Source organism: Boleophthalmus pectinirostris, unplaced genomic scaffold (genome assembly GCF_026225935.1).
Source record: "Boleophthalmus pectinirostris isolate CB_2022bp ecotype Guang Dong unplaced genomic scaffold, ASM2622593v1 HiC_scaffold_21, whole genome shotgun sequence".
Lineage (NCBI taxonomy): Eukaryota > Metazoa > Chordata > Actinopteri > Gobiiformes > Gobiidae > Boleophthalmus > Boleophthalmus pectinirostris.
This window is the reverse complement of record NW_026571175.1, coordinates 7,623,040-7,635,124: the sequence shown is the minus strand read 5'-3', so window position 1 is coordinate 7,635,124 and position 12,085 is coordinate 7,623,040.

The window sequence follows — 12,085 nt, the reverse complement described above, 5'->3', positions numbered from 1 at the left end:
TGGAGCGAGGGCTTTGTCTGTTGGTTTAATCAGGATCAAATGTATGAGTGCGATGTGTTTACAAGTGAGGGCTTATGGTAATGTATGTGATCATGCACAAGTGTTTGTGTGTCAAAAATACAATTAAGGCTTAGGAATTTTACGGGGTTATGGGTTACGATTAGGATAAGGGGTTCGAGGTTATGGTTAGGGTTAGGTTAAGGAGTTAGGGCTTATAGTTAGGATAAGGTTTATGAGGTATGGTTAGGGCTTCTTGTTAGGGTAAGGGGTTATGGTTAAGGGTATGGGGTTAGGCATATGTTAGGGTAAGGGGGTTAGAGTGTGTGGTTAGGATAAGGGGTTATGGTTAGGGTATGGAGATATGGTTGGGATAAGGAGTTAGGGTTTATGGTTTGGAGTTATGATTAAGGTAAGGGGTTATGGTTAGGGTAATGGGTTATGGCTAAGGGTTATGATTAGGGTACAGGGTTAAGTTAGGGCCATGGTTAGGGTGTGTGGTTAGGATAAGGGGTTAGGGTTAGTAGTTATGGTTAAGATAAAGCATGATGGTTAGAGTAAGAGGTTATGGTTAGAGTATGGAGTTAGGTCAGGGACATGGTTAGGGTAAGATGTTAAGGGGTTATGGTTAAGGTAAGGGGATATGGTTAAGGGTTATGGCTGGGGTTATGGTTAGGGTAAGGTGTTAAGTTTAAAGGTTATGATTAGGGTATGAGGTAAGGTTAGGGACATGGTTAGAGTAAGGGGTTATGGTTAGGAGTTATGATTAAGGTAAGGTGTTATGGTTAAGGGTTATGGTTAGGGTATGGTGTTAGGTTAGGGACATGGTTAGGGTAAGGGGTTATGTTGTGTGGTTAGAGTAAGAGGTTATGGTTAGCAATTATATTTAAGGTAAGGGATTATCGTTACATGTTATGGTTAGGGTATGGGGTTAGGTGTATGGTTAGGGTAAGGGGTTAGCGGTTATGATTAGGAGTTGATTAAGGGAAGGGGTTATGGTTAGGAGTTATGGTTAAGGTAAGGGGTTATGCTTAGGGTAAGGAGTTAGGGTTAGGGTTAGCGGTTATGATTAGGAGTATGATTAAGGTATGGGGTTAGGTTAGGGACATGGTTAGGGTAAGAGGTTAAGGGGTATGGTTAAGGTAAGGGGTTTGGGTGTGTGGTTACAGTAAGGAGTTAGGGGTTATGATTAAGAGTTAAGTTTAAGGTAAGGGGTTATCATTAAGATAAGGGGTTATAGTTAAGGGTTATGATTAGGGTATGGGGTTAGGTTAAGGACATTGTTATGGTAAGAGGTTAAGGGGTATGGTTAGGCTAAGGGAAGAGGTCAGGGGATGTGATTAGGAGTTATGGTTAAGGTAAGGGGTTATGTTTAAGTTAAGGGGTTATGGTTAGGGTAAGAAGTTTGGTGTTATGGTTAGGATAATGGTTAGTGTTTATGGTTACATTAAGGGGTTAGGGGTTATGATTTGGGTAAGGGGCTAGGGTTATGGTTAGAGAAAGAGGTTAGGAATTACGGTTAGGGTAAGGAGTTAGGGATTATGATTAGGGCAATGGTTAGTGTTTATGGATACGTTAAGGGGTTAGAGGTTATGATTTGGGTAAAGAGCCAGGTTCATGGTTAAGGGTTAGGGATAATGGTTATTGTAAGGGATTAGGGGTTATGGTTAGGGAAAGAGGTTAGGAATTATGATTACGGTAAGGGGTTAAGGGTTCTGGTTAGGGGAGGGGTAAGCCTGAATCATTCTAATTTCGTCATGTTTTATTATGGTTAATTAAGGTGTAAATATAGTCTTATCAATCTTACTTATATCTGTGTACTCAGCACGGACAAATGCAACGCACTAGTCTTATACAGCACTTTTGTGTGCTTTATTCATTCCATACTCAGAGCTCGTAGAATACACATATCATAACTGCATCACACATCTGGGAAATGTAAAGTTGCTGGTTTGAAACTGTGATCATTAGTGTGAGCCACTGCACTACTTTTTTGAGCTTTATCACTCAGCTCATGGGTTTGGCTCCTTAAACTCCCTGTAACATTTCAGTGCATTTTAATAAGATATTATGACACTGGCTCTAGTATTGTTAGATCAAACCCCAAACCACTGCGCTGCTCATCACTACACATGAGTTGGTGAGCTGGTGCCCATATCTGTTATACTTTGGGTACTCCCTGGGTAATGTCCGATTGTATTTTCACTTCGGTAATTAAAGTATAATATATAGGAATCATATTTAAAGATTCGTTTGTGCAGCAATATGCAGTATTTCAGCTTGTGCAGCTCTAAACCGGGGGAATAAACCCAGGCTGGTTTTAAAGAGGTCAAACAGCAGGGTGTCTTTAGTCCCTGAGTCTCTGTCCTCTGGGTGAGAGCAGCCGGGTCACCTTCTCCTCCCATAATGCACAAGTCCCACTCAATCAGTGAATTTAAATGGCTGCCAATGAGACAGTGAATCATTGTGTGTCTTTATATGTTGTTCTTTGTTCTCCTCAGATATACATGGGGTAGTCCTCAGATATCCACAACCTCAGATAAAATTGCTAAAAAATACTGTACATATATTTAAATTATTTGTTCATTTTGTTTTTATCTGAAGACTATTTCCAGTGATTTGTTCCTTAGTGGTTACATGGTTTAACTTTGTTTGCAATGACCTGAGTAACTTTCTGAATAAATTTTGCTTAGAAAACCTACATGTAATGATTTGAAATGATGCCACCTGTTTCATGCTGAAGGTTTCACAGTATAGCATTAAACATATCTATTGTTGGAGCCTAAAACCCAGTTGTAATAGTTTCATTACTGAAATAATAATTCCTATTTTGTTTGATTTAATATTGAATGCAATTTTATGCAAGATAATTCTTTATGGTTAACGTGATTATTTGTTGATTATTTGCTTAAAAATTATTTAATCTGTTTACATTTTTCTTTCTATTAATTATTGCTATTGTTAATGTTTATTTTTTGGATTATTTTGCAGTCCCTGGCTCCTTATTTAAGATGAATGCAGATGCACCATGGGAGTGTGTAGTAGAGCCAAATAGTTTTTGACCTCCTGTCTCCTTACCTGTTAAAGTTCTCCTTGTGTGTATTTTGTGTGTCCTCAGCTATACGTGAATACTCAGTAAAGAGTTTTAAATGCACTTAGATTGCTCTCTGTGGATTTATTTCACTTTTGAGGCATTTTAAAAGGCGGAATAAGGTGCACAAATCTAAACAAGTCAGTATGGCTTCACAAATGTTTGGAAGTATAATAATTATTTCATTACCAGTACGTAAAACACACATTCTTACTGTGAGCTGGGTCACCTCTCCACAGATCTGACCTGTAACTGGGCCTGATGACATAATTTGCTTTTCACATGGTGACAGATAAAATCAAATATATATTACATGAAAATAACCATTGGTTTGTTTCATTCATTCATGTTTGACTACCGCATTTTTCGGACTATAAGTGTGGAAATTTATTTGATAAAATCAGAGACCAGGAACAGACATTTCATCTTGAAAGTCAAGTTCTAATAATAACAATAGAAGAGAGAACAACAGACTGTTAACGTCACATATGAACAGTTCTTCAGATAAACTATAACATAAACTACTGAACAGAACAAGTTTACCAAACTCTCCTTCTCACTCCAAATCACTAAATCCATTCAATTCTTCTTCTTCGGTGTCACTTCTGAGCAACTTCACGACCTTCAGAAGTAAACGGAGCGACGCTTCCTCTTCTGTGTAGCTGTCGTCAGACTCAGCATCAGTTCCAGTTAGAATTATTCCAGCCTTTCTGATTCCCGACAGGATGGTTTTGGTTTTCTTTATGTTTGTTTAAATTTTAAATTGTCAGTGATACAGAAGTAATGGTGTGATCGACTGACATGATACAGACAGGACAGTGGCTCTTTCTCTTCCTTCTGCAGTCGACATGCTCAGTAGAATGAGAAATGATAGTGGTACAGGAGTACACAACTCTAGAGCGCCCTCTCGTGGCTGTCAGTGTGAACATTTTAACATATAAGTTGCAACGGAGTATAAGTTGCAGGAAACACTTATAAATACTTATAAATTAGGTAATTCTCCATTCTACATTATTAGTCATCAAGATATTAGAGCCAAGTTTAAAATGCTCTGTTCCACCTTGTGATGTCATGAAGTTAACAACTACCTTTTACATTTAGTTCAGTAGAGATGGGCAATTCTAGGGCTGAAATGATCCACCTGATTCTAGTGAAGTTGTATGGAGTTTGAAAACACTGGGAAGAACTTCCTGTATAACCACATGACATCACAAGGTTGAACAGAGTGTTTTCTGTTTGAGAGAAGAACTCATCTTAAATATGCAGGGTTTGTGTGTTAAACACGTGTGAATGAAACAAAATACAACTCCAGATATGTTTGTGATGAGGAAACAACATTATAACGCAGATCAGAACATAGTGTTGTATTTGCCCTTTAATGTCAGTCTGTGGAAAGTGAGCAGAAAAGTTACTCAGTGCTACTTTAATAAACCAACCCTCTCCGGTGGGAGTTAACACTCTTCTCTAGCCCCTTTGCATGCATCCATTGCGTTGTAACATATATACGTACACCTCATCTTGGAAAATAAGCCGTAGAGATTTGCATAATGTATTTTCTTGCGTGTTGTCTAAAGTGAAGAGGCTTCGCGGGCCAAGAGGAGCGCGAGGGGGGGGACAAGCCGCTGCTAATTTCCTGGAAAATAAAAAGAGAGGGAAAAAAATATAATTAACAGTTTGGATGTGCGAACAGCGGTTGTCACGGTAACTGATGACACCATGTTATCACTTCCTCCCGCTCCTCTCTTCTCATTCATCAAGCGGCCATTGAAACGCCAGCGGAAGAGGAGGACAACCCCACCCAAATTCTCATAATTATTCACAAAATCAGCTTGCCTTGCACACACACACAAGCTCGTATTTCACTGCATAAGTCAAGTGAGGAAGTCAATTACTACCAAGCAATAGTATTACAAGACATGTTTCCGAATGCTGACTGGAGATATGCAGGATTAATGACATGTGAGTCATAGCTGGAGGCTTAAAGGTCCCGTATTACACAAACTTGACTCGTGTGAGCTTTAAGCCATGTTATAATGTTGTTACATCATCAAAAATATACCTGGACTTGTGTTTTGTTTCGTTCACACATGTTTGAGTAATGCTTTATTATTAGTCTGTCTACATCTCCAAAGCTCAAAATACTCTGCTCCACCTTGCGATGTCATGAAGCGGTAATTTTCAAGTTAAATGATGCTTTTTCTTTTTGTTCACTTGAGATTCGTAATTCTAATTTTCCATCTGAGAGAAGTAATAGCCAAAATATGCAGGGCTTGTGTGTTGAAGGTGTGAATGAAACAAAACACAACTCCAGGTACTGTATGTTTGTAAAGAGGAAACAACATTAGAACATAGATCAGAGAATAGTGTATTATGGGATTTTTAATTTTTTACATGTGACTTCTTACAATGGTGAAAATGCTCAATACGTTTTGCTCATTACGCTAAATAGGTTCTATACAAAAACGGATGGAATTGATCGTTCTGAAAATATCTTCAAGTTTAAAAGGAGTTAGTTATTTTTGAGAACTAACTCCTTTTTACCTGAACATAACTTTTTTACTCATGCTTATATCAATGATTAAAGATGCACTATGTAACTTTTGTGTTGAGGGGTCCATCACCTAGCCAGGCTGGCGCCACCTAGTGCCTCTGCTCAATTACATTTCTCTACAGCAACTAGGTCAGGAATCAGAATACAATAGACAGTTTAAAAGAACTCCGGAAATGTGAGTCTGGGCACTGGCCAATCAGAGAAGAGCCATACATTCTGTGTTGGCAATGATTCCTGCGATCGAGAATTTAAAGCTGGAACAAAGAGAATGTTGGTGAATTTTATCAAGGGGAAAGACGTTATTGCCCTTCTTCCTACGGGATTTGGGAAAAGCTTAATATATCGGTTAGCCCTGTTAGCGGCGCATTACATACACCACAACCAAATAACAGTGATTGGTTAAATGAAAAAAAAGTACCCGCCTGTCGTCGAGCAAACGAATTCTAATGCTGTGAGGTCAGATGGTTTCCACAAAGTGAAACCGGCTGATGAACCAGTTTATCCATCACATTCTTGTCTCCATCATTATGTTATATCTGTCTGTAGTATGACATTTACCTGATCTATTTTACAGGTGTTTTGTTACTTAAACAATACATTGAAAAACATGCACTTTAACACTGCTCTCCACAGATCTGACCAGTGACTTGTCCTATTGGCATCACCTGCTTTTCTGCATGGGGATAGCTGTATTTAATGCCACACTTTGGAACATTCAAGGCAAAGTAATGTATAGTGCATCCTTAAAAATAACACATTATTTCTTGAATATTTTCACATAGCTGTTAATGTTAGTAAGGATTTTGTTATTATAGTAACAAACTGACCTAAGTATGATGCCAGTTTAGTATAATTAACCTCCTAGGACCTGAACTCTTGCATGGCATGCTTTATTTATTTCTCTTTATTTCTATTTGAGCTGATTGGGAACCTGATGAGTGCAAAAACAAAGAATTATATTTTTACATGTAGTTTCTGAGAAAAATTATGTCCACATATGATATATAAAGCACTGATTTTATGTTTTAATTATTTTGATGGAACACTATATAGTCACAATTTAATAATGATTTGGAAAAAAAATATTTATTAAGTGCCTGAACAGCATATAGTTGCACATTGTCCACATTGTAATATGAAGCTTAAGGTGTATTTTGTTAACCTTTAAAGCGTTTTTCACCTGTCCTTGTGTCCTGAGAGGTCTATAGAGTTTGTTTTGGCTTCACCAATGAGTCATTATTCACTTAGTCTACTACCACTCCAGCCCCTTCAAATAATCATTAAGGACGAAAGGAGAGGAGATAAGGAGAAAAGAGAAGGATGGGTTGTATGTCAGTGTGCTTTTTGCTACTTAAATTCAGGTTAAATTAAGCAAAAATGAATAAGTTGATGTTGAATTCCTATAATACAAATACACAGTACGTCCATGGTCCTTCCTCTGTATCATACTCTCTCTCTTTCATTTCTAATCCTATCCATCCCTCAAAGAACAAAGAAAACGCGTGGACTTATCAGCCAATTATCTTAATTACTAAGTCTATGTCATTAGAATTTCCAGGCAATTTACAGTTCATATAAAAGCAGTGAGTAACACGTTGACGGTAAACGCATGGATATCAGTAAGACTCGGGTCAAGTGTGGAGCATGAATCTTTCACATTAACTGTAAACTGCACCGGTTTACGCGTATCGGGAATTCACAGAGTCTTTGAGGCGCGCTGGGGCCAATCCCGTATCCAATGACCGCTGCTGCGCGCTTTGCCATTGGCTGATCTTTTGCCTGGTGGACGGGAGTTGAGGAACGCGAAGTCAGTGTACCACATTTTTACCCAATCAATGCGAGAGCCGCGGAGCACAGCGGACCTCGTTGAGAGCAGTTTCATTTAGAGAGACGCGAGAGGGAGAGAGAGGATCACATCAGCAGCAGCGGCGGGCAAAAGACAGCGCTCAGACAACGTTAAAGCTGTGAAAACGTGACAGATTTTTGTAATTCTTCGCGATTTGTTTTTGTTGTTTGTTTGTTTTTGTACCGCTTTTGCCGTGCGTAATTGCGCGTATGCTAAACGAAGAGGAGCCGTTCTCCACTGCAGCGCGGCGTCAGTTCCAAACCATTCACGGACAAAAATACGTGAGGATTACAATGAAAAATGTAGGTGACACGTTTGCTTATAAACACCAGGAGTAACAACGGGATTCAAACCGAGACGACATCGGAGGAATAAGGTAAAACACTCGCTTTTTTCGTGTCCTGTGTGTGGTTGGCGACGTGTGGAAGTGGCGTGTCTCATGTTCGAACCCTGCACAACTTCAAAGCGCATTTTGGTTAAGCGGGAACTGGCTCTATCAATTAGTGTCGTAGTTAAGTTGCGCCCGTGGAACGAGATTTTGATTGACAACTGCGAGATTACCGAACATGTTTGACGTCTCGCCTCTGCTGCAAGACCATGTGTGCCTTTGTAGCGCTGTGTGGCAATTATTTAGCTCCGGTTTGCACTGTGATCGTTGGTTTTAATTGACATAAAAGCTCATATGTGTTCAAACGGGGGTAAAACGTCGCCGCATGTTGGTTCCGGAAAACAAAACGTGCGTTAACCGTGTGATTTTCTGTTTGTTGTGTTGCTGCTGCAGTGTCAATCAAGCCAGCACGGTTAAAATTACGTTTCTGTGCGTATACGAGCATTGCCATAGCCCATACGTGCAGAGGGGACAATGCACGCGCCGTGAAAAGCGTCGAACCCTCCCTTTTTCCGTACCTCAGTTTGATTCCTTATGCACCATCACTCAATAGGAGTCAATGGGTCGCTGTTGCATATTAAAAACCATGTCATTTTTCTTTGTTGGATATGAAAACAAAGAAAATTACGCGGGATTGAATGCGTAAGAGTCTGGATAACACATGTTCGCGCCAACGTCAACGTAATTGGCAATTGCCTCGTGAATGCTAATGGAGAGAAAGACTGCAAACCGCTCGCCTCGCCTGAGCTACCTCTCCCGGGCGCGCAGGTGCTTCTGACTGGCCTTACCTAACACCGAAACAGCATGTAGGAGTCTGTGTAGGTGCTGTGCATGGTTAAACGACCCGGATGTAATTTGGAAAGTGTTTTTTAGCAGAGGGTTGCATAGCCAAAGGTGCTGGTTCATGCGTGTTGGTGAAAGATGCATGCGTTTGGTCCTGCCTCTTACTGGGGAGGATTAAAATGATTTGTGAGGGAATTGGCAGTGTGAGAAGGTGGGATTTTTGTGCAGTAGAAACTGGAACTACTTCATGGTTTGGTTTAGGTAAATACAAACATCTCCTTTTTGGTTTTCCTCCTCTCCTCTGCACTATATATTCACTGTTCCTCCTCTGTCTGTATCATTCTCATGTTCCTTTTCATATCCAAACTCCACATATAGAAAGGCCAGGGAGTTGAACCCAGAACCTTCTTGTTTTGAGCTGAGACTGTTAACCTCTCAGCCACCTATTCATTTCTGTACTTGTAAGAAAAGGATAAGAACATTTCCTTTGTAATAACATGGAATACTGTTGTCACGATACTGAAATTTCAAACTAGACTCGATACTCAATACTGATTCCGATACCACGATGAAAATAAAAACACTCTTTATTTAGACCAGGGGTGTCAAACTCAAATTCACAGAGGGCCAAAATTAAAAAGTTGTGGGCCAAACTAAATATTTACTGAAAAATTTCAACAGCATCTGCACGTTTTCTCTTCTTTCGAGATATGTAACATTAAACTTTTTCTTATTAAAATAAATGTTTAATAATAGTTTTGCTTAAACACCGAATCCAGAACAAGCATAATACAAAATAATTACACAATTTTAAATAAATATTGTTTTTATAGCGTATTTGTCACCGACGGGCAGCTCTAACATATTTGATATGATCTCGCGGGTCAAATATAATTATATCGCGGGCCGAATTTAGCCCCCGGGCCTGAGTTTGACATCTGATTTAGACAATAGAATGTAATTTTCAACATTAAATCATAGTACTTTATTTTATACTAGTCTACGAGCTCTTATACTTGTTCTGAAACAGGTCAAGATCATTCTAAAGCGATTCAACAAAGATCAATTTTTGTCCTGTGAATGTTTCGATACAAATCATAGTATCGATTAGTATCAGATTTTCGAGACTTTTGGAAGCAGTAAGGCACAGTTTTACGTCTCATTGATAGTCTGTGCACATGTTGCTGCTTTTGTCTGCAGAAGTGTTGTCATCTTGTTGCCCGGTCACAGCTCGTCTCTCTCTCTCTCTCTCTCTTTCCCCTCACTCTCCTCACTCTGTTCTTTCTCTCCTCTGTGGCTCTGTGGCGTCTTTATGCAGATTTTATGAAGCGCATGTGGCTGAGGTGATGAAACTCAGTGGGATTGCCAACACGGAATACATTATCCACCGAACAATACTCCAGATAACTTTTCTTATTTCTCCCGCACGTCACACACTGGCACAAACTAAATTAAAGCTTGTTGGCAACAGGGGGATGTTTCTGTCCTCTATAATAACATGCTCCTATAGCCGGTTTTATGTACGGCATGAACGTATACTTGGTGTATCCTGTACCCAAGTAAGCGGTGAATGCAGTGGTGGAACGTAACAAGGTAAAAGTAAAAGTAATAAAGAACAGTAGTTAAGTATGAATCTGTACCTTACTTAAAAGTTAAAAAAAAAACCTAAATATGTGCAAAATACTTCTACTTTTTGCTATTTAAGCACATTTTAAACATGTACTTTAATACTTTTATATATTTGCTTTGGTATCTTTACTTTTACTTATAAAACTGAGTACTTCTTCCACTACTGGTGATCTGATATTTGCTACAAGTACTGATATCGCAATGTCAAATTTTAGTGTTACGATCTACACTCTGAGCTCCACGGATGTAGTCAAGTTAAACTCATGCGGCGGAAGAACCCTCCACTAGAAAAGTTACGCAGTGCACCTTTAAAGTTTACTTTTTAAAACTAATTGTTGCTTCTAAAATGGTCCTGATGGCAGTTTTTTTAGTTCTTATGATTATATTGTGACCTGCGTTAACAGTTTATTTATTAATCATGTCATCCCTAATTACATGCTTTGACTTTGTTTCCATGAGCAAGACACTTTACCTGATAATTGAGTGTCATTGCAATGAAATGCACTAAACAGCCAAGGTCTATGAGTGTATTTCTCTACTAAGTTCTATTGTAAGCATGACATTTGATATGTACTAGTATGTAGGCTGCAGAACGGCATTCTGGGAAAAAAAATCTGTGTCTCAAGTGGAAATAGACAAGAGTTTGTACAAGACGCTTAAGGCACCACATCACTTCTTGTATTGTATATTATATAAGACTTTACCTATTGTGATTCATTCAACTCGTACCTTTCTTTCGCTTTATTTGATACCAGTATTTTTGTACCTGTACGTTAAAGCCGCACTGCGTAACATCCCTAGTGTAGGGTCCGCCACCTGCTTATCTCCATGGAAATGTTATTGCTTTGTCTCGAATGTTCCAGAGTTTAGATTAAACCTGTTTATCACGTATCCGGTCCACTCATTCACTATTCCTCAACAACAAATTTAAAGAGACACAGTTTAAAATTTTACACAAGCAGCACAGAACACCAGATTTTCTGAACAAAATAAACCCTAGTAGATCACCTTTGTGTCTTAAATGTAAGGCAACAAATGGGACTTATTTACATTTTCTGTGGACTTGCCCAAAAATATCAAAATTCTGGCAATGTATAACTAAAGAAATAAGCAGCATAGTGAAATTAAAACTAGTGAAAGATCCGGGTTTGTTTCTGCCGGGGCAAGAGTAAATTAAAGTTAGTGGCTAAATTACTGTTTCTGACGCGAAAGTGTGTGCTGTTTAACTGGATACAGGACAAGCACCGACTGTCACCCAGTGGTATAAAGACATTTTTAGAGTCTTACCCATGGAAAGAGAGAGTGCAGAAATGAAAGGTAATGATGATTTCTTTATCTTGCCCGGTGATTTCAGTGTCATTATACAGAGAGGTACGGGCTTTTGGTTTGCCTGTTTGACCAGGTCGCTGTGTCTTGCTTAATTGGGTAATATTTATGTAATGAGGAAAACTCAAACATGTGCTCAGGCTGCTCTTTGTTTTGTGTGTTGTGTTATAATGTTGAACAATTAATCACATATGTTAAAAAAAACCAACTATTTATCACAAGGGAGACGAGCTTTTTACAGCACTACACTACAGTATACACAGCATTACAATTCAGATCTGTGGAGAGACGCCTCTACTCACAGAAGGAATTATGGCATTTTTGCAATAACTTCTCCACGGAAAAGGAAAAAAAGTTGAGCAGTGCATCTTTAACTTCTGTTTCGGTGCAGTAGCGCTTAGGGGTGTAACAATAACCAAAATATCGTGATATTGTATCGTCAGACGTCTCTCAATAATATCGTGGACCATCACA